Consider the following 27132-nt stretch of genomic DNA (forward strand, 5'->3'; position numbering starts at 1 on the left):
TGTTGCTGCTTATCCTCACTGATTGCAGTCTGTTGGTCAGTAAGTCAAGGATCCAGTTGCAAAGGGAGGTGTTGAGTCCCAGGTCTCAGAGTTTGGTGATGAATTTGCTTGGAATTATGATATTGAAGGCGGAGCTGTAGTCGATAAACAATAGTCTAACATAGGTGTCTTTACTGTCCACATGCTCCAGAGATGAGTGGGGCCAGGGAGCAGACCTGTTGGACCTGTAGACCAGGTCCACTGTAGACCTGTTTCGGTGGTAGACGCATTGCAGTGGGTTGATGTTTTCCGGGAGGCTGGAGTTAATGCGAGCCATGACCAGCCTCTCGAAGCACTTCATGATGCTGCATGTCAGAGCCACTGGGCGGTCGTCATCAAGGCATGTCACCTTTCTTTTCTCAGGTACCGAGATTACAGTGGTCTTCTTAAAGCAGATGGGAACCTCAGATTGAAGCAGGGAGAGCTTAAAAATATCTGCAAATACCCCCGCCAGCTGATCTGCACAAGATCTGAGGACATGGCCAGGGACACCATCCGGGCCAGATGCTCTCTGCAGGTTCACTCTCCGGAAGACCGATCTTACGTCCTCAATGGTGACCATGGCTTCAGGCGCATTCGAGTTTGTTGGGGTGGGTGGTGAGATACAAATCCCCTTCTGTTCAAAGCGTGCATAGAATGAGTTAAGCTCATTGGGAAGGGATGTGTTGTTGTCGACGATGCTGCCCGACTTCGTTTGTAGTCTGTTTTAGAATGCAAGTCCTGCCATAACTGATGGCTGGTCTGGGACTCGATTTTGGACTTGTATTGTCTCTTGGCATCTCTGATAGCTTTATGTAAGTCATATCTTGATTTCTTGTAAAGGTCAGCGTCACCTGATTTGAATGCTGTAGTCCTAGACTTCAGTAGGGCGTGGATCTCCCGGTTCATCCATGCCTTCCGGTTTGGGAACACCTGGATTGTCCTCTTTGATACACAGTCCTCAACACACTTGCTGATAAAGTCCCTGATGGTGGTGACATACTCATCTAGGCCAGCAGCTGAGTCTTTCAACATAGACCAGGCCACTGACTCAAAGCAGTCGCGTAGAAGCTCATCTATTTCCTCAGACCAACACAGTATGACTTTCTATACTGGATCCTCCCATTTCAGTTTCTGTTTGTACGCAGGGAGGAGGAGCACAGCCTGGTGGTCTGATTTACCAAAGTGAGGGCAGGGGGTGGCTCGGAAGGCACCTTTGATGGTTGTGTAGCAATGGTCAAGGGTGTTCGGGCCCCAGTGGGACAGGAGATGTGCTGGTAGTACACTGGCTTTATATTACTCAGTGAACTTACCATCAAAAATATATTAACATCTCCTGCTGACCACACACTGGGGGGTCACCAATGACCAGAAACTTGAATGGACCAGCAATATAACCACTGTGGCTACAAGATTAATTTAGTGGTTGGGTAATACAGAGTGAGTGACAACCCAAATTCAGAAGTAACATAGAAACATAGAAAAACTACAGCACAATTCAGGCCCTACGGCCCACAAAGCTGTGCCGAACATGCCCCTACCCTGGAAATTACTAGGCTTACCCACAGCCCTCTATTTTTCTCAGCTCCATGCACCTATCGAACAGTCTCTTGAAAGACCCTATTGTATCCGCCTCCACCACCATTGCCAGCAGCCCATTCCAGGCACTCACCACTCTGTCTTAGCCCTGACATCTCCTCAATACCTACTCCCCAGCACCTTAAACCTATGTCCTCTTGTGGCCACCATGTCAGCCTTGGGGAAAAGCCTCTATCTACCCGATCAATACCTCTCATCATCTTATACACCTCTATCAGGTCCCCCCTCATCCTCCGTCACTCCAAGGAGAAAAAGCCGAGTTCCCTCAACCTGCTTTCAAAAGTCATGCTCCGCATTCCAGGCAGCATCCTTGTAAACCTCCTCTGCATCCTTTCTATGGCTTCCACATCCTTCCTGTAGTGAGGCGACCAAAACTGAGCACAATACTCCAAGTAGGGTCTGACCAAGGACCAATATAGCTGCAACAATACCTCTCGGCTCCTAAATTCAATTCCCCGATTGATGAAAGACAATACACCATATGCCTTCTTAACCAGAGAGTCAACCTGCACAGCCGCCTTGAGCGTCCTGTGGACTTGGACCCCAAGATCCCTCTGATCCTCCACACTGCCAAGAGTTCCTACTATTAATACTATATTCTGCCATCATATTTGACCTACCAAAATGAACCACTTCACACTTGTCTGGGTTGAACTGCATCTGCCACTTCTCAGCCCAACTTTGCATCTTATCTATGTCCCGCTGTAACCTCTGACAGCCCTCCATACTATCCACAACACCTCCAACATTTCTGTCATCAGCAAACTTACTAACCCATCCCTCCACTTCCTCATCCAGGTCATTTATAAAAATTGCGAAGAGTTAGGGTCCCAGAACGGATCCCTGAGGTACATCACTGGTCACTGACCTCCATGCAGATATGACCCGTCAACAACCACTCTTTACCTTTTGTGGGCAAGCCAGTTCTGGATCCACAATGCAATGTCCCCTTGGATCTCATGCTTCCTTACTTTCTCAATAAGCCTTGCATGGGGTACCTTATCAAACGCCTTGCTGAAATCCATATACACTACATCTACTGCTCTCACTTCATCGATGTGTTTAGTCAAATCCTCAAAAAATTCAATCAGGCTCGTAAGGCAGGACCTGCCCTTGACAAAGCCATGCTGACCATTTCTAATCATATTATACCTCTCCAAATGTTCATAAATCCTGCCTCTCAGGATCTTCTCCATCAACTTACAAACCACTGAAGTAAGACTCACTGGTCTATAATTTCCTGGGCTACCTCTTCTCCCTTTCTTGAATAAAGGAACAACATGTGCAACCCTCCAATCCTGTGGAACCTCTCCCGTGCCCATTGATGATGCAAAGATCATCTCCAGAGGCTCCACAATCTCCTCCCTTGCCTCCCACAGTAGTCTGGGGTACATCTCATCCAGTCCCAGTGACTTATCCAACTTGATGCTTTCCAAAAGCTCCAGCACATCCTCTTTCTTAATATCTACATGCTCAAACTCTTCAGTCTGCTGCAAGTCATCACTACAATCACCAAGATCCTTTTCCATAGTGAATACTGAAGTAAAGTATTCATTAAGTACCTCTTTTTTCCTCCGGATCCATACACACTTTCCCACTGTTATACTTGATAGGTCCTATTCTTTCACATCTTCTCCTCTTGCTCTTCACATACTTGTGGAATGCCTTGGGGTCTTCCTTAATCCTGCCTGCCAAGGTCTTCTCATGGCCCTTTCTGGCTCTCCTAATTTCCCTCTTAATCTCCTTCCCGTTAGCCTTATACTCTTCCAGATCTCTAACATTACCAAGCTCTCTGAACCTTTTATAAGCTTTTCTTTTCTTCTTGACTGGATTTATTACAGCCTTTGTACACCATGGTTCCTGTATCCTATCATAACTTCCCCGTCTCATTGGAACGTACCTACGCAGAACTCCACACAAATATCCCCTGAACATTTGCCACATTTTATCTGTACTTTTCCCTGAGAACATCTGTTCCCAATTTAAGCTTCCAATTTCCTGCCTGAGAGCCTCATAATTCCCCTTTGCTAACTTGTCTGTTCCTATCTCTCTCCAATGCTATTGTAAAGGAGATAGAATTATGATCACTATCTCCAAAATGCTCTCCCACTGAGAGATCTGGCACCTGACCAGGTTCATTTCACAATACCAAATCAAGTACAGTCTCTCCTTTTGTAGGCTTATGTACGTATTGTGTCAAGAAACCTTCCTGAACACACTTAACAAACTCCACCCCATCTAAACCCCTTGCTCTAGGGAGATGCCAATCGATATTTGGAAAGTTAAACTCTCCCATCACGACAACTCTGTTATTATCACACCTTTCCAGTGTACGTGTAAACTAATGGGTAAACAAATATCAAACCATGAGGCTATTGTGGATTTGTCAGTTCACTGTCAGTCAGCAGCTGTGGTTTGTTTGAATTCCAAAACTTTGCTTATTGATGAATATGCATTTGACAGAAGAGAAGCAACTTATTTGGTTTGAGTTGGATCTCTGGCTTTCTGTGAGAGAACTGAAAGCTCATCTGGCCCTCTTCAGAAACGAACAAACATAATTGGTTAAGAGTTGAGAGTTGAAGTGTTATTATTGGACGTACTAGCTGATGAATGCTTAATACCCAAAGTGCATCACCTCACACCAGTCTGGATTCAATCCCAACATTTCCTCTGAGTATTATTGTAACCATTTATTCCTTACACCCCATATTTTCCACACAAACTTCTCTGCTTCCAAAATTTGGTTCCATCAACTGGGTATGGACATCAGGACAAAACCTGCTGCTTTGTCCATGGTCTAGAAGAGCAGTGGAGCAGGTGGTACAGCTGCTGTCTCACGACTCCAGTATGACATCCCTGTTGGTTATTAGATTGGAACTCACCAGTCTATGCCATCCAAACATTGGCAATTGCCTGTACAGATGCCTGCATGCTGAGCACTTCAGCATACAAGTTTGTGAAGATGCAACTCACAAATTTGCGGACTAATTCTTGCTGGAGGCCCTGTCAATCTGCTCCACTGCTGGACACTGCACAGAGTGCAACTGTGGAGCATAAACTTCCTGGCATTCCCTAATATTCACACTGGGAATCTGCTTTGGCACCTGGAGCAGAATCTGCAAGTGCATTCACCATGCAGAAAGAAAGACAAAAGTAAGGCATGTTACAGTGATTTGTCTGCTGTAATATTTTCTCTCAGGTATGGAGAGCCAGCTCATTTGGCCCTCTGTATGAGAGCAGGTTAATGTGAGCAGTGAGTTCGTGCAGTGGGCTGGATCCAGATCCATCTGCCCCAATATTTTATTTTAAATAAAGTTTTAAATCAGTTTGGATTTATTTGCTTAATTGCTTTTTAGTAGTTCTTGAATGTTTCGGAGTCAGGGAAATTCAAGAGCATTGAGGAATCTGGTTTTGACTGTTGGCAAAGGCTTCCTTCATTGTTTTTTGGCAAGATGGCTTGGTATTCCCAAATTGTAGTAGTTATGAAGCTGAGGCCCCACAGGTGTGTAGAACCTCATCATTTGGGATCTGGACTTATCTTTTAGAAAGTTCAGCCCTCCAGATTGGAATCGGTTCAATGTATAACTGAGATGCACCTCAGAAGTGACAAGCTGAACTCAGTAAAATACTGAGGCGTGAGGCATCAACTCATCTAAAATAATCAAGGATTACAAAACCAGTGTTACACCTATTGGCAACATAGATGGTATCATTAAAGATGCTGATTAATTCAACACATCGCTACTTTGGTTCATTCAACTCTTTAATCTCATAACAACCGATGAATTCTTCAAGCTTGTATAACTATATGGTTGAGCAATATATTCATAAACATTTTCTTTGTGAAGTCTGTGCACCCAGATTTGACAAAAATTCTTTTGAAACAGGTTTCTGTTTTCTTTTGCAGAACACAGAAGAAACATTCACTCACATCATCAGCAATTGCTGACTGCATCATTTTGACTCGGATTCTTGATATGACTTCCTTGGTAAAAGTAAAGATTTTCTTTAAAAAGAGCAGAATTCCATTCTATCCACATACAGTGCAACATCACTGGTAACTGGAGTATTTCAGTGCCCTGTCACTCTTTTGGGGATAGCTCAGCTGTTTATGTTCACCCGAACTCTTGTCATGGTTGACCCGTGAGTGGTTGTTGGAGGTTGGAAATTCTCAGATCATGCCATGTTTTTAAAGGTATTCTCACTGGTCAGTACGGAATACTGCTCAAACCCAAACCTGATTTGGCAAAGGCTGATCAATTTTCATCCCAAGGTGACTGCCCATTAATAATCAACCGTTAACAACGACCTGTAGCCATATTCAAATCCAATGCACAGGGAGAGACTGCCTAATTTGATTTGTTCCATATTAGTTTTATGAAAGGCAAGAGTGGAATATGTTGAAACTGTTACTAATGAAACATGTACAATTCCACCTTATGGCAACTCAGCTCCTTACAATAAATGGCAAACGGTTGCAGACTTATGAGCCCGCTAATAGCTGTTATATATTCCCCATGGCTGCTCATGGAAACAACTTTGCTGTTTTCATGATCCTTCCCTTTTACCCTGATTTAAGTTCTGAGTATTGGTAATAAGACTGATGATGCTGAAACTGTAAATGTCTAATTTAGAAGCCAATGTAATTTCTTACTCTCTGGACCCCTTTTGTGTAGTTACGATGATTATTATTTGTGACTGGGAAATAAGATCCCTGTGGACTCCACTGCTGGAAAGACAATCTCCTAATTCGGTTGATAAATTGCAGCATAATACTTATGCAGTGTACCAAGTAAATTTTCTGATTTTGCCCCTGCTGCACTAAAATTAAACTGAGATCTATTGAGCCAGATTTTCTTCAGTTGGATTGTCCAGTCACCATTCAAGTGTCTAACCTTCCCTGTCATCAGAGCTCTACTGAATTCTTATTATGTGGATTTTGCTTTGCCTGGTTGCAATTTCATTCAAGCTGATGACATCATTGACATATGCATGAGATTAAGATTGATGTTGAAAATCAAGAACATCTTAGAAAAAATATACTTTTTAAAATGCATTTAATTTTAAAATAATTCTCAGGGAATTAAACCCCACACATCAAATTATGTTTCCAAGGTGAGATCAGTGTTCAGCAGTAAATATTATACGGTACACCATAAAAATCACAGTTACATCTCAATCAACAACTACAGCACATAAAAAGCTGAAATTTTTAAATTAACTTGTATCAAAAAGGTTTATATCTCAGAGGATTTCAACAGTGCATCCTCTGGAGCAGCAGCGTCTCACAGAGAGCAACTTCTGGATTTACAGGTTTCACTACACAAACCTCAAGTAGCAAATGAACATACTGCACTGCTCTCACAGTCAAAGCCAGGGTTACATTTACTTTGAGAAATATTTCCCTTGGATCCCTTGCAAATTGTCTCTGTTGAGATTTGCCACCTATATCATTTTGCTACTCACTTCTTAGTTGCAGAAATCAAGAGGAGCTTTATTGGTATAATGGCAAACATATTTTTCATCATGTGACCTTTGCATTTGCACCTGCAAGAGGAATAAGGTTGTAATGCGGGACTCATAAAGTGCAGCCATTCATGGAAGGTACTGATGTCCTTACAGACATCACCCTGACAGTTTTCTTCCACGAATTCACCTCTTTTGTCAGATGTCTCTATACAAATTTGTTAATCCATTTAAATTCAACATAACTTCTTTCTGCAGAATTTCTTTCTGCAGAATTTTCTTCTGCAGTTCAGGCCACTTAATTCTGAGGAGGAACCCATAGAAACTATATAGGGGCTTGGTGACTGGGATTCCAGTTTGAACAAGTCTTGAGGTTTGTTTGGTGGAGATTTCTGCCTCTGGCTGCAGAAGACATGTACCTGACCCTTGAAGTAACATTCAGTTTGAGCTTCAGCATCAGAAGCTCATTTTCCTATGAGTAAGGAGCCCCAATCATGACTTGTTCCAACATGGATGAAAATTACGCCAGGAATGAATTGATTGTGTCATTGGGCCGGTTAAATGTGAGAAAAACCACACTGGGATTCACAGAATTCTTGCACCAACATGTACATACAACATAAATGGCTGATGATAACTCATTCAGAAATGCATAAAATTGATTAACACTGCTTGAAAGAGATTTACACCTGCCCCATGCCGATCTTTTGGGCATTGTGCAGATGAATTTGTAGCTCATGATAACCAAAGAAAGTCTAATTTTGTTCATGTGAGTTATGATTTATGGTTTGAAAGATGTAATGACATTTGATTAAAAGAAGAGAAAGTGCATCAGTGAAAAAATTTAATATCAATAGTAAACACTGATTCCCATTATATGTGGTCATGAGACCATTATGTCTGTTCTTATGTTATATATGAAATGATTAACATTTACATATTCAAATAGTTATTCAAAACCTCTTGAATTAATAAGCTGAATTAATTTCAAAGTTGCAATGTTCATAGACAAGCAAATTCAAGTTTAGTTGCTATTGCCATCTCGCATGCTGGATTTTCACGAAAGCTACAAGTCAAAAAGTCTTTTATTACTGTTGCAAATTATTCTGCCTGATAACTCAGCTGTCACAATTATCTTCCCTTTCACCAGTTAAAACCTCCCTGAAGACATAAAGATGTAACATTTTAATTACAGATGTGTGAATTTGCTCATGAAGGAAAAAAAACTGTAAGCAATGTAGAAAAAGCAGAAAAGTAAAGATAAAGCTCTTCAATTAACAAATAAACTTTTATGGTAGAATAAATAACACACCCAATTGCACATTTTAATGAACTGGTGGAAAATATAGCAATCATTGGCACTGTAACAAGAAATAAAACAATTTTAAACACCTCCATGCCCTGTGTTGATTCAATTTTCAACATCCCTGACCAAATGGAAAAAAACCTGCTCTGAGAGCTGTACACTGATTTAAAGGAAAGATTAAGAAAATCAGTTATGTATTCTGAGGTCAAATTCTGTGAGGATGCAGTGAATTCTACGACATCAAAGTTGCTGACAAGTTAATTTTTGAGTACGATGTATAATTTAAGGATTATGCATTATGTCACACATAAACTGGTAATCCAAGTCCAAATATCCACACATCAGGAATGCATAAAAATAATCAAATAAATGAAAATGATTTCAATCTCCAGAACAGAATTTTAAACCATCCAAATGTTTTAAAAATATTAATTTTGGGAAGAAAACCTAGCCTTAATTATCATTAAAGTAATTTAGATTTGTTTTACAAAGAGATGCATTCAAAAAGATTTCCTCCACAGATACTGCCTGTCCTGACGAGTTCCTCCAGTGTTTTGTGTGTTGCTTAACATCCTGATGAACCTGTTCTGCACCTTCTCCAAAGCTCCCATATCCTTCCCATAGTGTGGCGACAAGAACTGTACACATTACTCCAAATGTGGCCAAACCAAAGTTTTATACAGCCGAAATGACTTGCCAATTTTGATACTCAATGCACCGACTGATGAAAACAAGCATATTGCAGACTGCATGCCTTCTTTACTATCCACCTGTGTTACCACTTTCAGGGAGCTATAGACTTGTAGCCCAAGATCCCTTTGTATTCAGTAAATGGCAAATGCTCCTTGGGATCCTGCCATTTACTGAATACTTCCCACTTGCCATTGGCCTTCCACAATGCATCACCTTGCACTTGTCTGGATTAAACTCCATATGCTGTTTCTCCATCCAAATTTATATACATTCTTCTGTATCCTTCCTTTTTTTTAGCCACTCATTAAACTGTACTATCTTCCTATTTTTGGCCTTGTCCCCAAGTGGCACAGGGATTCATCCTGAGATTACAAATCCCTTGATATTCTTTGGAGGACCTCATCTCTGTTCCTGTCTACGGCGTTAATATCAATGTGGACCACAACCTCTGGTGGTTCACCCTCCTCTTTCAGAATGTACTGTGCCTACTCAAGAGACATCCTTGACCCCAGCACCTGAAGGCAACCCACCATCCTGGAATCTCACTCATGGTTACAAAAACCTATCAGTGCCCCTGGCTATTGAGCCCCTATCTCTACTGCTTACCATCAAACCCATCTGGGCCATGCCATCTTCTTGCAGCTACCATCAGGCAAGAGCTGCAGGAGTGTGAAGTCCCACACCACCAGGTTCAAGAACAGCTACTTCCCTTCAACCATTTGGTTCTTAAACCAACCTGCACAACCCTAATCACTACCTCAGTATAGTAATACTATGACCACTTCGCACGACAATGGACCTTGTTTCCTTTTGGTTGTTCTAATTGTGTTCTTTCTTGTATAATTTTATATAATTTATGTCGTTCATTTATGTCTTTCTTGTGAGTGTTGTGCATCTGAATTTATGTGCCTGCAACTAAGTTTTTCATTGCACCTGTGCATTCATGTACTTGTGCATCTGACAACAAACTCAACTTTGACTTGACTACACTTCAAATGTTCCTGCTGTACAATCAAGCCAGTCGTGGTGTCACGAATCTGGCTGCTGTTGTTGCCTTCTGCTCATGCAAAGAATCGAACAAAAGAAACGAACACAGACTGAGGCTCAGAAACATACTTCACTTCACCATCCAAGAGGGAAAAACAATGTTTTATTTGATGAGTTAATAGAATAATTGCAGAATCACTTTCGTCACCCAACAGAAATCATAGAACTTTTCAAATTCAGGACCGGAAACCAAAGGTCATTACGGTGACTAATCATTATCCAGTTGTGTTAAAGAATCTTCCTAAACTGAGTGCTTTGAGACATGTTTGTGTGCAGGTTAACAGAGCTAGTTCAATCTAAATTATTAAATGCAAAAGATTAAACATTTGAGGAATGTGTGTAAAATCATGGAGATGACTTCCAATGACGCTAAAGAATCTCAGTGTTAATGCTGCTGTGGGGCAAATGGCAGCAACTAAGCCAGAAGTTCTGATGTTAATCCTGAATCGTGTCAGTGAACTTGGCTGGAAGGGCAAGACTGGTGGGGAAAAGGAGCTGCGAATGTGATGGAGACCACCTATCACTGGGATGCCTGGTTAAAACAGTGAAGTGTTTCGTGTGCAAAAGGAAAGGACACAGATCCTCAGTGAGCAAGGCTTGACCCAGAACTGCAAGCCAGAACAATGTCGGCAATATGAAAATGCAGAGATTTATAAACTGAGGGGAAGATTAATGATGAGGTTATCAATATGAATACTGATACATGTGCTGACTGGTCAATCGAGGTCAGCAAAGTGCCAAAACCAAAAGAATACTGCATCCGAAGACGTATTCTGGCAAGTTACTGAAAACCCACATCAGACTGCATATGTAGTCTTTCATAATGGTTAAAATGCAAGTTAACCAATCATAGTAGCTGACATTTCAGGTTGAAGACCCTCCGTCTTCGTTCTGATGAAGGGTCTTTGACTTGAAATGTTAGCTGTTTCCCTTCCCACAGATGCAGCCTGACCTGTTGAGCATTTCTAGTATTTTCTGTCTGTATTTTAGATTTCCAGTATCTACAGCTTTTTTTTTGGTAGGCTCAAAGGATTAAAAATAAAATGGAACAATGTATTTGGTGGGAATGCTTCACATCCATGTCTATATAAGCAGCTTAAGCAATTTGCAGATGTGATCAAGGATTTTTACAGGAGCATCAATGGGTTCAAAGTCCAGGTGCATATTATGCCAAATAGCAAGTCAATTTACTGGAGGCTCAAGTGTAGGCAAAGTTGAACTCAACAACACTGTATGTTGATCAAAGCTGCACACAGTAATTTGCCTCACCATTACTAGCCACATGCGAAGAAAAATTACGACAAAAAAAATCAATTACAGACCTACTTCATTAAGTAACAGAGCATAGATTCAGGTAGAATCCAGGTGTTGTCAGTGGAAATGTATTGAATTTCAACATATTTAGCATGAAATACAGATTTTCTCAAAACCATGTTCAATAACCTACTCTGCATCTGAAACTTGATTGCACTTCAAAATTTGGTTGAGTGCGGAGTTTCCCCCTTGCTGAGGAATTATGGGTTGCCTTAAATTGGCTTTGTTTAACTTGCAGTGAATTTTCCGTCATACATACTTCAGCAAGAGTGTAAACCAACAGCTTTCCTCACAGCAACCCATTTACCATGCTGAACCATGGAGCCCATGGGGAAGTGCAAACTTCCACAGATTTCCCAGCGTTTGGTTGCTAAGTCTGCTGCTGAGCCTGTGCCCTGTTCGCCTGGCACAAGGTTAGAATACCAATTCTAATGTTTCAGGTGTTGCATCAGCTCAGTTTCACTCTTCAAAGATGCTGCCAGACCTTCTGAGTGTCTCCATCACCTTTATTTTTGATAGAGAAAGCCCATTAAAGTGACAGATACTGGAAGAAATGCATGTCACATTTCTTAGTTGATGGTTTTAATGGTGTGGATCAGCTAGCAAAGGTGATAGAGCAGTGGCATTTGGTGCAAACTGGATCATAGATACGACCTGAAGCTCATCTCTGGTCAAATCATATCCCAAAACTGAGAGCAGTCTGGTTCAATTTCAGATGGTTGCCAGTGAGAAGGACAGACTCAGTGGGTAGGGAACACAGTTGGTGACAGAGACTGGAGGCAATGGCTATTGTGTTGTATCAGTGTAAAGACTTATGGTTTGCAATCTGATTGATAATCAGATTAATTTGCCATGAGTTTACTGAATTCTCAAAATAGGAATATAATTAAAAACAAAATAATTTTAAATATGAACCTCCATCGTATTCAATACTGCACTGCTACACTGGAAGTGCAGCAATTGATTAAGCCATCTACTTCACGTAAAGTTATGCAGAACCAAACGTAATTCTCCTCTTAGCATTATTGTTCATGATTATCATTTAGATTTCCATTGGAGTCCAATCTTAGAAAAACAGCAGCTTAGTGACGAGGGTGAATGTTTTGTTCCAGTTCTTGCTCACCAGCTCCCAGGTGAGGTCTGCAGATCAACTGGAAGTGCAAATTGTTAACAAGGAGTTGACGACATTTAGCATCGGCCTCACTAGAGCAGTTCAGTTTGTATCAGGGACTGAAGAAATGTTTAAGAGTTTATACAACCTGCTTTGTTGCTTGCTGTTAATTGTCCTTCATCTTCAGAATCTGTTCGGACTCCTGCCTCTCACCTTAATGCTGCACACCCCATTGTGTCTTTCTCCTCAGAGGAATGCGTATAATGTAATTATAGCTACAACTATTAAGCTCATTATTCTGATATTGTTAAGAGAAAGACCTTCCCTGCACAATGTTACCAAGAGAAATGAAATTGTTTCAGCTAAGGTTAGTTATTGGGATCATTGCCATCAAATTGTTTGTTTAAACAGAACAGGAGGGGGAATTTCTTTTCTATATTGCACCAGTTGCCAGTTTAATTCACAACACAAAATTTGTAAACTAGGCCCATGCAAGATATTGCACCATTAAAAGAAAAGCAGCAACAGCTCAAGATCGCAGAATTAAAATTAAACCACAAAAGAAAACCACTTATTCTCATTCAGTGAACTTTACTTAGCAATTATGCTGCCCAGGGGAAAGTAGAAAAATAAAAGGTGCACTCAGCAATGTTTTTTCCCCTATTAACTTTAATGATTTTTGGCAGAAGCAATAAATATCAGGTTTCAAATTCATCTAAATCATATTTGGGAATTTCTTAAATACCAAAACATTAGTTCAAACAGAATATGAAATTCAGAACTTCTGTGAACTGTGTTCCTGATGTTCAATTGTTGAATGGAACAGAGATACCAGAAGAAGTCCAATTAATGAGTGAGTCAAATATGGTTTTTCACTGCAAGATACACAATATCTGTGCAGACCTGCTGCCTTCTCATGGACAACCACAGGAATAAGCAGGATGTGCACTTAGCTCTTTTGGGACAAAGGCTCACCCTCATTACCAGGGTTAAAGAAAAAGCACAACTGCTCTATAAAATGGAGAGAATTTTCAAGTTGATTCAAGCTGGCAGTACAACGTTGTGGCAGCAATGGGAATTCAAACAGTAGAACTCGGTAGCAAATTCATTAATAACTTTTGAAAGGGCTTTGGATAAATAATTTAAAAGGAACAAGAATACATAACTATGGAAGAAGACCAGGCATGGAATCAGTCGGATATCTCCTTCCAAGAGCTCTATGTACTGTTGGTTTCCTTCTGTGCTATACCATTGTAACTTACACTAGGGCACAGAGTGAGGCATTTGGCCCATCCAGTCTATACCAGCTCCTTGGAAAGCAGTGCTATTCATCCCATTCCCTCTCTCCTATTTCCCTATACCTGGGCAACTAATTCTCTCTCACACATGCCCATCAACATCCCTTTAAGCCTTTTTGACATCAACCTGCACTGAAATGATAACTTTGCAGTTACAAATTGACGTATCAGCATGTCCTGGGGATTTAAGAGGAAATTGGTGACCTGGTCACAGGGAGAATGCACAAATTCCACACAGACAATGCCTGAGATCGGGAATGAACCTGGGTCCCTGGAGTTGTAAGTAGCAGCACTAATTGCTGTGCCACTGTGTCACCCAGAGTTCTAAAATGACTCTTCATAAACATATGAAACGCTATTTAGGATAGAGAGCTGGTTGAGTGGTGCCGTAATAACATCTCGCTCAACGTCAGCAAAACCAAAGAGCTGATTGTTGACCTCAGGAAGAGGAAGGAGGGTAAACATGCGCCAGTCCATATTGGGGGATTGGCGGTGGAGAGAGTCAGCAGCTTTAAATTCCTGGGCATATGGAATGACCAGCACATACATGCAATCAAAAGGAAAGCGTGCCAGCGCTTGTATGGCTTAGGGGCTGGATATGATGGAGTATTTTGTGACTGTCCTTAAAGATGTTTAAGTTTAAGGATGTTTAGAGCTGGTCACTGACTTCAGGAAAGGGGGCAGAGTACATGCACCTGTCTACGTCAACGGTGCTGAGGTCGAGAGGGTTGAGAGCTTCAAGTTCCTGGGAGTGAACATCACCAATAGCCTGTCCTGGTCAAATCATGTAGATGCCACAGCTAAGAAAGCTCACCAGCACTTCTACTTCCTCAGGAGGCTAAAGAAATTCAGTATGTCCCCTTTGACACTCACCAACTTTTATCGATGCACCACAGAAAGCATCCTATCTGGATGCATCACGGCTTGGTATGGCAACTGCTCTGCCCAGGACCGCAAGAAACTGCAGAGAGTTGTGGACACAGCCCAGCTCTGTCTTTACCTCTCACTGCCTTGGTGAAGCAGCCAGCATAATCAAAGTCCCCATCCACCCGGGTCATTCTCTCTTCTCTCCTCTTTCATCATGCAGAAGGTACAGGAGTCTGAGGACACATACCACCAGGTTCAAGGACAGCTTCTATCCCACGGTAATAAGATTATTGAATGGTTCCCTTATATGATGAGATGGACTCTGACCTCACAATCTACCTTGTTGTGACCTTGCACCTTATTGTCTACCTGCACTGCACGTCCTTTGTAGCTGTGACACTTTACTCTGTACTGTTATTGTTTTTACCTGTACTACTTCAATGCACTCTTTACTCACTCAATGTAACTGCACTGTGTAATGAATAGACCTGTATGATCAGTATGCAAGACAAGTTTTTCACTGTACCTTGGTACAAGTGACAATAATAAACCAATACCAATACCTTAAACATCATTAAGATCAGTCACGAAATATGTTACCATGTCCAGCCCCCGAACATTAGAACGGTATCGTTTTTGCGGGAAACTGTTACCACATTCCCCAAACAAGGAATTATGTAAGGACATAATGCAAGGTTTATGGATTTAAATGAGCTATACTTTAAGGACCAGGGAAAAAAATAAATTCTGCAGCATGCAGAGGCCCAAAGTTTGCTGACAAATGTCAGTTACTATTTGCTCCAATAGAAGCTTGCTGAGATACCCCAGCATTTACACAGGGAATGCTGCTCTTGGGTCAATTGCCAGGTTAAATTTGGGTTGTGGGGCAGAAAGGCAAGAATAAAATTTGTTATAATGATGTCAAGTGCTTAACATGCCAACACAAAATCAGATGGACATTTAATTTAGGGACAAATATATCCAATAAATGTTAAACACAGATGATACCTCTGCAATGATGGTAACCAGTTCTGCAAAGAGCAGTAACAATGGGATCAATTAATTCCTCAGAACCAAGTATGTGACTTTTTTTTTGAAGTTTGGACATTTTCCCAAAAGGGCAAGAAGACACCAGTTTATCAATGCCCTGCTTTACCCAAGATGTTCCCAAATGAGCTCTTGGCAGAGATCCAGGAACTGGCAAAATTTACTTAAATGATCCCAATGGTGAAAGATTGGCTCATGACAGATCCTTAGAACAAACAGAGCTTCATAGCCCTAGACTTCCAATGCTGAACAGAAATCTAGGCCAGAGTGTTTTTTTCTCCCAGTTATGTGCATCGCTGGCAATTACTTTTGGATTTTACTGACAGGCAGTTAAATCTTCAGCTCTTTCGGGAGCCTGGATTGTTCAAAGTTTGAAAGTTTTAAAGCTAAATCAGTTAGTTCCCTTGCTGGTAGGACTGTAAAACTAATTTTGTAAATAAAAGTTTCACATATAAATAGTAAATAGATATTTTCCTTTCATAAAGATGCAATAGTTGGAAATATCCTCTGAGCCTCTCATTAGTATGGATGCAATTTCAGCCATTTGTCATTTATCACAGCAGAGTATGAGATGCTCAGAGGAATTTCCTGGCCGATGTACCTACGCTACATTGAAATGTATATCAAGTTTATTTATTATCTTCCTCCTCTAATATTTTATATATAAGCTTGACAGTTAAAACCTTAAGTACTATTTTTATTTTTAAAGATATGACAAAGATTATGTTGAAGCACAGGCAAGGTCCAGTAATTCAGGAAAATTTTAAAAGTAAATTCTTTGCTTGTTTTCCCATCCATAAGACCAAATGATAGCTAAATATCAAAGCTAATGAAGAAGGGCTTGAGGTTGCAATCTGAAAATAATTCATCATTGAAAACAATCCGACATACAGGAACTGAGGTGTTCAGGATAAGAATAACAAAAAAGTCCCACAAACACAGGAAGTATTTCCTCTTCTTTCCCTCTCTATAAATGTTGATGAATGTACCTGCAGAACAGATATTTCTGTGCTCTGAGTGAATAATGCACGTGCATTATGACTTCAGATGTGTAGGATACTGAATAATGAATCATTCTGCTCAGAAAATTTCCGTGGCTGAAGTGCGTGAGCGTGCATTCGTATTCGTAAATTTCTCTCGTCATCCTCAGTGATTAGGTACCTGTTCAACATTTGTACTCCTGAGTCACAAGCTTCCAGACTTGAGCCCAACTTCAGAATCTCAGCACATGATTAAAAGCAGCAAAACTATGCAGTGCTGTAAGAAAGCCAGCCTGTAAAAAGTGTGTCTTTTAGATCAGACAAGAAACCCTGTCTGTCTATTCAGGAAAATGTGCAATTTGTAAAGGACAGGGAACTTTTCAAATGACCTGCCCAAAATCCGTTCCTCAGTGAAAATGAGCAAACTTAACTAGCTTGCCAATTATTCCCCGACCCTTTGTGGGACAATACTGCGATAAACAACATTGACCACATAACAAAGGTAATGCAAAAAGAACATTGAAAAACACTATGATGCTGGAGGAACTCAGCAGGCCAGGCAGCGTCCGTGGAGAAAAGCAGGCGGTCAACGTTTTGTCAACAACCCCTTTTCCTATCTTCCCTCCTGTATATTAGGCTTCCCCTTTTCCGATCTCACTGCTCCCCCTCTGGGATATCCTCTGCTCTCCAGCTCCTCACCCACCCCGCCTCCCCTCTTTTGTCCATCTATCACTGCTCTGCTTTTCCCTCCTATATATTGGGCTTCCCCTTTTCCTATCTTCAGTCCTGAAGAAGGGTCCTGACCCAAAACGTTGACCGCCTGCTTTTCTCCACGGATGCTGCCTGGCTTGCTGACATCCTCCAGCATCATAGTGTTTTTCATCTAGATTCCAGCGAAAAGAAAATTCTCTGGATGATAGAAATGTGAAATAAAAACAAAAAAATGGTGGAAGTGCTCAGCAACTCAGTCAGCTTCTCTGGAGGGAGAAAAAGAAATGAGGTTCAGCTCAATTCGCCTGTACCAGTACTGGAAGAAGTTGAAGATAAAATAAGATTGGAGTTGCAGAGAATGTGGGGAAGAGGAAAAGAGAAAAACGAAAGCTCTGTGATAGGGTCGAAATGATAGTATATGTTTTATAATAAACATACGAAATTTAAAGGGATATAGTTGGCAAGTGCGCAGACCAGTCAGCAAAATGCTAGAAGTGGAAAACAGTTATTGGCAATATTGCAAAACAAACTGCCATTTGAAAAATGCACGTTAATAAATGCCTGTCAGCAAGAATAAGTTAAAGCCAAATTAACCCTAATGCTGCACAACTTTGGGAACAGAAGACAGCTGCCAGCTTCATTGGAAGAGCTGGAAGGAGGCCCACAGCCTAAGGGCCATAATGGAATGTACAAAAGGCAGGAGGATGGCAGAGCCTTGCAGGGTGAAGTGGAACTCAGAGAACTGCAGATGCTGGAAATCGGAAATAAAAATGGAAAATGATGGAAAAACTCAGCAGGTAAGGCAGCATCTGTGAAAAGACAAAGAGACTGAATGGTTTTTGGTCAAAGACACATCATCAGCATTTTCTTTTTTAATTCCAAAGTGAAGTCCTGACTCAGCATCCACAGCCTCATTGAGCTGATTGGAGGGGTGGGGTGAGGGTTGGGAAGTATTATTGGCACCAACTTGAAGGGACCATGAAAGGTGTGAACCATTTCTAACTATCGTCAGGGCTGCCCCCAGCCCACCTGTTTATCAGTGGACTATGTTGATATAACAAATGGAAGGTAAGATATCTTTATTAGTCACATGTACATCGAAACACAGTGAAATGCATCTTTTGCACAGAGTGTTCTGGGGACAGCCCACAAGTTTCACCACGCTTCCAACGCCAACATAGCACGCCCACAACTTCCTAACCCGTATGTCTTTGGAATGTGGGAGGAAACCGGAGCATCCAGAGGAAACCTGGACAGACACGAGGAGAACATACAAACTCCTTACAGACAGTGGCCGGAATTGAACCTGGGTCGCTGGTGCTGTAAAGCGTTACGCTAACCGCTACGCTGCCGTGCCTGCCACTTCAGGACCAAGAACCTGGAAAATCATAGTCCTGAAGCGATTCTCTCCACCTTCTATTTGTTACACCAACAAAATCCACTGATGAACAGGTGGGCTGGGGGCAGCCCAGATGATACTTCGAAATTGTTCACACCTTTCATAGTCCACCCTGTACTGATTACAAAACAGGAATGAATGAATTCCTCCTCCAATTACTAACGTGGTTTGCTGCAATTTCTCACTGAGTGGCAGCTCCCATAACGAGCTCAGATTTTTGCATAAAATACACCTTCCTTTGAGGATCCCTACTCTACTTCTTTCACTGTGGCACACAGGGCCTCTCTCAGAGAACATACAACACCGAACATTACAGCACAGGAACAAGACCTTTGGCCCGTTGTGTCTGTAGTGACAATGATGCCAGTCTAACTAATCTCATCAACTTGCATAAGGTCCATATTCCTCTATTCTCTGCCTTTTTACATGCCTGTCCAAATGCCTCTTAAATGTTGCTATCATATCTGCTTCCACCACCTCCCCTGGGAGTGCGTTCCAAACACCTACCACCCTCTGACGAAAAGCTTGCCTCCGTAAATCTTCTTTAAACTTTGCCCCTCTTACCTGAAACTTATGCTGTCCAGAATTTGATATTTCGAGTCTGAGAAAAAAGACCCTGATTATCAACCCTATCCATGCCCCTCGTAATTTGACAAACTTCTATCAGGTCACTGCTCAGCCTCCAACGCTCCCGAGAAAACAATCCAAATTTGTCCAACTTCTTGCTAATACTCTCCAATCCAGGGAGCATCCTGCCATTTCATCTGCAACCTCTCCAAAGCCTCCACATCCCTCCTGTAAACTGGTGACCAGAACTGCACACAATACTCAAAATGTGGCCCAACCAAAGTTTTATACAGTTGTGACATGACTTCCCTAAGATATTTATTAGTCATGTATACATTGAAACACACAGTGAAATGCATCTTTTTGCGTTACTGAGAATGTGCAGTTCTGGTCACCTACCTACAGGAAAGATATCAATAAGCTTGAAAGAGTGCAGAGAAAATTTACAAGCATATTGCTGGGACTTGAGGACCTGAGTTACAGAGGTAGGTTGAATAGGTTAGGACATTATTCCCTGGAGCGCAGGAGAATGAGGGGAGATCTAATAGAGATATACGAAATTATGAGGGGTATGATTGGGTCAATGCATGCAGGCTTTTTCCCCTCAGGCTGGGTGAGACCAGAACTAGACATCAAAGGTTTAGAGTGAAAGGTAAAATATTTAAGGAGAATCTGAGGGAAAACTTCTTCATTCAGAGGGTGGTGCGAGTGTGGAATGAGCTGCTAGTGGAAGTAGTAGATGCGGGTTTAATTGTAACATTTAAGAGAAGTTTGGATAGGTACATGGATGGGAGAGGTTTGGAGGGATACAGTCCGGTTGCAGGTAGATGGGACTGGGCAGAAGATCAGGTCAGCATGGACTGGAAGGGCTGAAGGGCCTGTTTCTATGCTGTAGTACTCTATGACTCCTTCTCTGCTACAGCACCTGTCTCCATCATGGCCAAGACTATGTACGTTACTGCTGTTTGGCTATCATGTGGAATCTGACTTCAAGATCCGCCACTTTCCACATCAAAGAGTGGGAAGCTGAGTTAGAGTGCAGTTCTATTGACAGTTGGGCAAGATTAATTTTAGTACTTGTTTAGGGCATAAATCACCCTAACACCATTTCACCCTAGTTTCTAGGAAATTTAGCGATTTTGTGCACAAGTTGGTATTATCTCTCAACACAATAGAACGGGTGAAATACAATTTTTGGGCAGATATTGACTGAGCGGCAGAAAACAGAGCACTGTTATGATTGTTTATCCTACTAGACGCAAGGAGACGATAATGTCCAGCAAGGTTCAGAATTAGTACTGCTGCTCTTTCTGATGTGTATTAATGTCTTGCTCCTGGGTACACTGGGCACATTTTTAAAAGTTGCAGGTGACATTAACTCAAATACTCTGTGTAGAATAACTAGAGGCTTCAGCAGGACAGAGTCTTGAAATGGGCTGACACAGGAGATGAAATATACTGCAGAGAAGTGCAAATCATACATTTTGAGTGGAAGATACAGGGACGGCAATATAAATAAAATGGTTCCATTTTAGAGAATGTTCTGGTACAGAGATTCAGTGGGTTGTACATAAATCTTTGAAAAGTGACAGGACAAGTTGTTGAAAAATGCATGATCTTTGGCTTTAGAGAATCAGTGCACCCTCTTTACAACGCTGGTTAGGCTTTTGCAGGGGCATTGCGTCGAAGCTCAACACCTCGGGATGTCAACACATTGAAGAAGTACAGAGGATAATTGTTCTTCCAGACTTAACATTCCTTTCGACAATTTCGGATAATCAGCAATTCAGCTCTTGTATCTCACGTTTCCAGCATTCAATTTCTTATTCCCATCCTGTAATTTTGGACCTTATTCATCTCTTCCTTAGACATGGTTTCCTGTTGTTCAGTAAATTATCATCCTCATTCAGCCAACTCCATCACCAGGTGTATCCTTCAACCTCTCCAGTCTCCACCCCATCAGAGACATTCCCTTTAATTCACTCCACATCTGCATCCCCACCCCCGCTGATCTGGATCCACTCCCCCAGCAAACAAAAATCTCTGCAACTTAAAATTTCTATCATCTAACTTTTCCCAGTATGTGGTGAAAGGCCATCAACCTGAAATGTTAACTCTGTTCCTCTCTCCATAGATGCTGTCTGACCTGTTGAGTATATCCAGCATTCTCTGTTTTGTTTCAGATTTTTAGCATCTGCAGTACTTTGCTCTTGGTGTTAGACGATAATTACGATATTGGTACTTGAAATGCTGGACTGCTTGGAGAAACAAAAGAAACAGGTGTCATTCTCTAAGTAGCAGAGAAGGTATGGGGTGGGGAGAGTATGATGAGATGTTCAAAATCATGAAGGGTTTTGATACAGTAAGTAAAGAGAAACCCTCTTCAATGGCAGTAGGGTCAACAGAGGTCACCTGTTTAAGGTAATTGGCAAAAGAACCAGAGACGAACTGAGGAGACTTCCTTACAACGGCAGAAAGTTGGCATGACCTGGAGTGGGCTGTCTGAAAGATTGCGTGAAGCAGATCCAATAATTAAACCTGCGAGGTGTAGCTTTGAAGACCAACACAGAGTGCATTCAGGACAATTTCTTAATGCAGGTAATCAAGCAGGGAACAAGCTATTTTGTCTGGTCATGTGTAATAAAACAGGATTAATTAATGATCTCAGAGAAAAAGGATCCTCCAGGGAAGAGGGATCATAAAATGCTGACCTATTTTCTTCAGTTTGAGCTTCATTCTGAAACTAGTGTCTTAAACTTAAATAATGGCAATTATTTAAGATATTACAAGAGTTCGCTAAACTAGACTGGGAAAATAGATTGAAAGATAAGATTGCCGATAAACAGTGGCTGACATTTCAGGAAATAGTACATAAAACTCAGTAAAGATATTCTCCATTGCAAAATAAAGACAATGAGGAAGATGACCCATCTGTGACTAACTTAATTAGTCAAAGATAGTCCCTTGCAAAGATTAGTGGTCAGCCTGAAAATTGGATCGTTTTTAGAAACCAGCAAAGCATGATTTGAAAGATAATAAAGAGGGAGAAAATAGAAAGCAAGAGTAACCTGTCAAGAAATATAAACATAAATGTTGAGGCTTCTATAACTATATGGAGTAGCTAAGTTTGAGTTAAGTTCAATGATAAGATTGGGAAATTAAAAGTGGGAAATAAGCAAACGGTAGAAATTTTCAATGACTTTCCAGCATAAGACACTAAAAGTATCTCACCAATCGCGTGACCCAGTGACACAGCCAGTAAAGCTGCTGTTTTCCATATCCATTGACCCGAGTTCAGTCCTGACTTCCCATGAGTGTATGGAGTTTGCACATTCTGCCTGTGACCACATTAAGTTCCTCCTCCAGGTGCTCCAGTTTCCTCCCACATGCCAAAGATGTGCAGGTTGGTAGGTTAATTGGCCATTGTAAATTGCCACTGGTGGGTGTGCAGGTGAGTGGTACAATCTGTTGAATGGGGGGGGGGGGGGTTGATGGTAGTGTGGGGAGAATGAAAAAAGGATTAGTGTATCAATAGATTTAGTGTTCCAGAAGACACTCAATAACGTGCTATAAGAAGGGAAACTGCACAAATTAAAAGTTCATGTCATTGGAGGTAATATATCTGCACAAATTTAGGATTGGCTCATTAACCAGAAAACAGAATTGGGATAAGTGGGTCATTTTCAGTTTGGTGAACCAATCCTCTCCAAATACAAATTTATTAATTCCAGTGACATAAGCTTGTGTAGCTGGGTACCACAGTGCTCAATGCTGGGTATTAGTTTCTTGGAGCCAAGAGCAATGACCTTGATGAAGGAAACAAGAGTATTGCAGTCCAATTTGCTAATGAGAAACAGATAAATGGGAAAACGGGTCGCGAGAAGGATGCAAAGAGCCTTCAAAAGTAATGCAGACAGATTGGGAGTAGCTAAAATTTGGTAGATGGGGCATAATATGGGGAAAGTGAGTCTGAATAATTGAATGTACTTAGCAAGATTTTTGGTCTCCATGGGACTCTGAGGAATGAGCAATAAAATGGAGTTGACGCCAAGGTCTAATCATCAATGATCTGATTGTATCATGGGGCAATACCCCTGCTCCTGTTTCTTATATTTATCAGTGTTCTTAAATGAGAAATATCTGAAGAGATTTTGCAAAAGGAAAGGGTCAAACAAGTTGGATCTACTTTCAAAGAGCTAACATAGCCACAATGGGATTAAAGGCCCTTTCTGTGCTGTGGTTATTTGTGCATGAAAATTCTCTTTTTTTTATTTCCACAGCAATTAGCTGGGAATATTTCTTGATGTTTTTGAAACATATTACCCTCTCCATGGACAGATGAATCATGAAGCTTACTAGGAAGAATTTTTGACACTTTAGCAGCTTCATTTTTGAAGCCCCTTTGACTGACTTAAAAAAAAATTCTTCATGGTTGCAAACATTTGTGGTAGTCAAGTTGTATCCAAACTGAACTGATGCTTGTCCTTTGCTTCATGGGCTGCTCTGCTATGGGTTAGCCTTTTACTTATACCCCCTCAATGGTCGTTGTGGCAGCCAATACTCAGTTTCTCCTCAGAACTGCTACTAACACTGCATGGAGACACAAGAGATGCCGGAAATCTGGAGCAACACACAAAATGCTGGAGGAACTCAGCAGGTCAGGCTGAGGGAAACGAACAGTTGATGTTTCGGGATGAGACCCTTCATCAGGACTGGAAAGAAAGAGCAGAAACCAGAATAAAAGGGTGGGGGGAGGAGCACAAATTGGTAGGTGATAGGTGAATCCACCTGAGGGGGAAGGTGGGAATAATGTGAGAAGCTGGGAGGTGATAGGTGGAAGAGGCAAACGGCTGAAGAAGGAATCTGATAGGAAAGGACAGTAGACCATGGAATAAAGGGAAGGAGGTAGGGAACCAGAAGGAGGAAGATGTGGGTGATGGGCAGGTCGTGAGTACGGGGGAGGGGGTAACAGAGAGGGTAAAGGGGCCAGAGGGATAAGGGAAAACAAGGGGGTGGGGGTGGGAGTAGAAACAGAGGGGAGTGGTTAGCGGAAGTTAGAGAAATCGATGTTGATGCCATCAGGTTGGAGACTACCGAAACAACACCGCATAGTGTTTTGGAGAAGTTTGTTTTGGCCAAAGAAATGCTGCTGTTTTTTTTCCATTGTTTAATTGTATTTTATGCAAATAATGTCTTTTTAAGCAATCCAAAACAATGCATCTGTCACCTCTTCAGCAGAGAATTCATCTCCTGTTGATTGAAAACATCTAGCAGCCTGAGAATTAACGCCTGCTGTCATTCTTGTAGCCACAGGCAAACCAGCCTGAATCAAAGATGATCACTTTAAATCATATACCAGCATCTTACATAGCTTAACTAAGCCCCCTCTGGAATCTGAACTTCCATTTATATTGCTTCTTTTATTGCAGTGAATGAGATCTTTGGCCTTATGGACTATCTCCCAATGAAACGACCTCCTGTTTTACTGCTTTTGTTTTTCCACATTTGCCTTTATTCAACAAATCAATCTGTAATATATGAGCTGTTGCTTTCTTGCTTTCAACAGCAGGAAGATTTTTCTGTGGACATGGCAGGGAAGGGCATGACAGTAAACTTCTGGTAATACACTATCCCACTGTTCAGAAATCCACATTTTTAAAAATTATTTCAAAAAACACTTATTCATAATAAAAAAATATATACAAAGGAAGAAACAGTGCAAAAAACCTTTTACATTAATGGTCATTACATTCAGTGGTGTAAACTTTGAAAAAACACAAACAAAGATTAAGATAAGATTTCTTTATTAGTCACATGTACATCCAAACACACAATGAAATGCATCTTTTGCACAGAGTGTTCTGGGGGCAACCTGCAAGTGACGCCACACTTCCGGCGCCAACATAGCATGCCCACAACTTCCTCATCCGTATGTCTTTGGAATGTGGGAGGAAATCGGAGCACCCGGAGGAAACCTCTGCAGATACAGGGAGAATGTACAAACTCCTTACAGACAGCAGCCGGAATTGAACCCGAATCGCTGGCGCTGTAATAGTGTTACACTAACCGCTACACTACCATGCCTGCCCATAAACATCTCCCCATCGGGGAACTGAACGCCGGTCTCCCGCGTGACAGGCGGGGATACTAACCACTATACTCACGAGGAACCGACAGCAGTATGTAACATAACACCATTGCCACTCACGTGGCTCCCTGAGGTGATACCCCTTTCATTGTTTGAGGGACTTCCCTACCTAACTCTGCCCCTCCACGTGCGGTAGTGAAAAGAGCCGAGACTATGGTCCTTCCCCACAGAGCCTTAGCATTGGCTGCACCGAGCTTCAGTGCATCCCTCAGCACCCACTCCTGCAGCCTGGACTGGGCCAGTCGGCAGCATTCCCCTACGGACGTCTCACTGTGCTGGAAGACCAACAAGTTTCGGGCAGACCAAAGGGTGTCCTTCACTGAGTTGATGACCTTCCAGCAGCACTTGATGTCTGCCTTGGTGTGTGTCCCCAGGAACAGCCTGTAGATCAGAGAGTCCGCTGTTACACAGCTGCTTGGGATGAAATGGGAGACGAACCCTTGCATCCAATTTTACAACCTCTTAGCAAATCCAGAGTCTGCAAAGAGGTGGGTGACCATTCCTTCTCCACCGCAGCCATCCCAAGGGCAGCATACATTGGGGGTGATACGTCGTCTGTACAAGGCGGCTCTGACTAGGAGGGCACCTCTCACCGCCAGCCAAGTGAGGTCTTTGTGCTTGTTGGTGAGATCTGGTGATGAGACATTCTGCCAGATATGTTGGACCACTTGCTCAGGGAACAAACCCACAGGATCTATAGCATCCCTGTCCTGCAGTACATTCTGCGCTGACCACTGCCTGATAGACTTGTAGTCAAAGGTGTTCACTTCGAAGTACACAAGACATTCTGCAGATGCTGGAAATCTGGAGCAATAGACAAAAAATGCTGGAGGAACTCAGCAGGTCAGGCAGCATCGATGGAAGGAAATAAACAGTCGACGTTTTGAGCTGAGACCCTTCATCAGGGCTGGAAAGAAAGAGGGCAGAAGCCAGAATAGAAGGGTAGGTGGAGGGGGAGGGACACAAGCTGGTGGGTGACGGGTGAATCCAGGTGAGAGGGGGAAGGTAGGCAGGTGGGGAGGGGTGTGTGTGGGAATGATGCAAGAAGCTAGAAGGTGATAGGTGGAAGAGGCAAAAGGCTAAAGAAGATGGAGTCTGATAGGAGAGGACAATAGAGCATGGAATAAAGGGAAGGAGGTGGGGAACCAGAGGGAGGAAGGTGTGGGTCATGGGCAGGTCATGAAGGCGGGAGAGGGGAAAGAGAAGGGGTAATGAGCCAGAGGGATGAGGGAAAACAAAGAGGGGCAGGGAACAGAAGAGAGTAGTCACCAGAAGTTAGAGAAATCAATGTTGATGCCGTCAGGTTGGAGACTACCAAGACGGAATACGAGGTGATGAGGTGTTCTTCCTCTAATCTGCATCTAGCCTCAACTTGGCAGTAGAGGAGGCTGTGGACAGACATGTCAGTGTGGAAATGGAAAGTGGAATTAAAACGGCTGGCCACTGGGAGGTCCTGGCTGTTATGGCGGATGGAGCTCGACAAAGCAGTCCCCCAATCCGCGTCGGGTCTCACCGATGTAGAGGAGGCCGCACCGGGAGCAATAAATGACACCGATGGATT

The 27132-nt window shown here is 42.1% G+C and overlaps 2 protein-coding genes across 7 annotated transcripts in view; both read right to left on the reverse strand.

Moving 5' to 3' along the window:
* gk (glycerol kinase) overlaps positions 1-18833 on the reverse strand; it is a 406492-nt gene extending 387659 nt beyond the window's left edge. Inside the window, exon 1 of the mRNA XM_052015179.1 lies at positions 18829-18833. The gene's annotated coding sequence lies outside the window, so the exon portion shown is untranslated. The remainder of the gene's footprint in view (positions 1-18828) is intronic.
* Positions 1-27132, reverse strand: part of il1rapl1b (interleukin 1 receptor accessory protein-like 1b) — a 1038953-nt gene that overhangs the window by 138384 nt on the left and 873437 nt on the right. The window lies entirely within an intron of this gene.

This window comes from Pristis pectinata, chromosome 4 (assembly GCF_009764475.1).
Source record: "Pristis pectinata isolate sPriPec2 chromosome 4, sPriPec2.1.pri, whole genome shotgun sequence".
Taxonomy (NCBI): Eukaryota; Metazoa; Chordata; class Chondrichthyes; order Rhinopristiformes; family Pristidae; genus Pristis; species Pristis pectinata.